The following is a 2,468-nucleotide window of genomic DNA, read 5'->3' on the forward strand; positions in this document are numbered from 1 at the left end:
ACGCAAATAGAAGATATGGGCAGCGATGGTCGCATTTTTAAAATACTCAAAATGTATCGGCAGCATATTAAATGCTTCTTGGTTAGAAATCGGCATTTTAGAAAAGATTACAAATTCAAAAAAATGCACTTTCTGAAGGTAAACACAGCAGAATAATTTACAAATTATGGCTGTTATTATTTTATAATGCATCGTGTTTCATTTGTTTAATTTTCCAAGGCCTACCTAAAAGTGTAGGGTGCTTTTCCAAACAATCTTTCGCGCCATCGACAAATACCGGAAATACGTGAAATAAGATACAATTTAAGCATTTTTATTAATTAATTAATTAATCTCATTTTCCCAATATTTGAGGTTAGGAACGGGATTTTGAAAAACGGTTTTCACTGGCCTCTTTGGATGTTATTTAGCTACTTTTTCATAAAGAAAAAGTCATATCATTCCATTTGTTTTTTTAAGGATTTTGGGTCATAAGTGTCAAAACTAGCCCCCTAGCGAAGAAGGATTCAACTAAATTAACTCTATTTTGGTTAATTCTCATTCCCCAAGGAATGCTCTTTTCAACCATACCAAATTTATTAAAATCGGTCAAACGGTTAAGAAGTTAAAGCAGGTTATTGCAAAAACAATTGAACGCCCCACACCATCTTTGTTTTTGAAACAATTGACTTTTTGTTTTTACGAAAATGGTAGATAACCTGGTTCTCTTTAATAATGTGAAAAATTTTTTTTGCTTATGCAACATTTAAAGAAAATGCAATGTTAAAATTTAAGATGGCAGTTACGCCCTCTTCTGGTCATTTATAAAACTTGAAAATATTTTCCAGCGATTCTTCATGACCAATTTACTAGTGTACTGCTAGTGCGCGCTCATTCATTCACATGCACGGTGTACATTTGAACACAATGTTTTTATTAGGCCAGGGTGACCGGGTCGCGCGACTTGACCGTTACTGCACGAACGCCTTAAAATAAAACCAAAAACCTAAATTTTTCTGTAACTTTAACAGAATATTACAGATGCCACCACCATCCACCAAAGTTTGGCAATATTTATTTTCTACTGCCTGTCATATTAAATAAATTTTCATTGGAGCACTCAACCAGGTAACTAAATTCACTTCACTGTTATTTGTATTCTGGCCCACAAGACCATTTAGTGCACCTTAACATAATCTCTTGAATATTTAGCCTCAAAGAAAACTCGTTCCGCAAAAAACCCGGTCTAAAGCACCTTCCCCTGCAACTAAATTTTCCTAAACATGAATTTTGCTTATGACGAATTTCCTGAGAGAAGAGGACAAATTAATAATGTTTACTAAATTCGTGTGTTTAAGTATTGCGGAAATCTATATATTGAATTAGTGTGATACATTTTCCCTTTGCAAAAGATACCATTACATAAATATAGGCACTTCCTACCGTATCCAATCATTATTACTTTCCCTCATTGGTCGTTTGCAAATCCTATTTATACACGCAGCATGTAACTTGTACAGGGGGTTCTATTAAATTTGTTTCTGTAAATAACCAAAACCTGATACTCATTTTTTGTATTTCAGTATTAAGCATCATACCAAACGAAAAGTTGCTACTATTTTGCTAATTCATTCTACATTTATATTTCTGTGGAAATGTATGACACTCATGGATAACAAAACTAAAATTGTATTGTATTAAATTCTTGAATAAAACACGCCGCTTGATATTTTGTATGTAAAAGTTAACAATGAAACATGCGCAAATGCATAATAAAAAATCTGTACCTAACAGATTAAAATAGAACCATATAGAGTACAGATATAATATATAACAAAAGTCAATATATTATTAAATATGTATAACAAAACACTTTTAATGTGATCACTCTTCAAAATCGTGGATTAAGTGTCCAACACTTAATGCCAAAGAAAGGGCGTCAAGTATGATCCGTATTTCAAGCGCACGCAGAAAAGGAAAGCGTAGACGCAAAAAATAACGGACCAGGAGATATCCAAGGTCGTCTCTTAGGCAACAAGCAAAGGACAGGTAAAGCAGCGCTCGGACGCAAGCACTCTTTCCCCTGCCGTGAAATGGGAGAGATATAAATTGTCACTAAAACCAGGCAACCAAAGCAAGTTACGTTTGCGCCCTTGGGAAAACGGTCGGAAATAGACGGTTCCCGTTAGCACCTTCTATGGGCACTTTTTTTACGCAGAATTTGAATTTGTTATAAGAATTTCCATAACACGCTAGATGTAGAAGTTACTGGGTACTATTTCCTTATTCCTTATGGCCGCCGTATTGAATTTTACGAAATGAGGTAGAGGACAAAAAAGACAAGTACAAAGGTTTTCGCCTAAGGCGAGTAACTTTGGCGCATTTTCCGTGCAGTGATCAGTATTTTCCAAAAGGCCATACGTTTTTCTTTACTAGAAGTATCTCTGGTTTAAATTTCAAAAAAATATCTCTATAAATAAGAAAGTTAT

The sequence above is a fragment of the Photinus pyralis genome, unplaced genomic scaffold, assembly GCF_008802855.1.
Source record: "Photinus pyralis isolate 1611_PpyrPB1 unplaced genomic scaffold, Ppyr1.3 Ppyr1.4_LG2, whole genome shotgun sequence".
Classification (NCBI taxonomy): Eukaryota; Metazoa; Arthropoda; class Insecta; order Coleoptera; family Lampyridae; genus Photinus; species Photinus pyralis.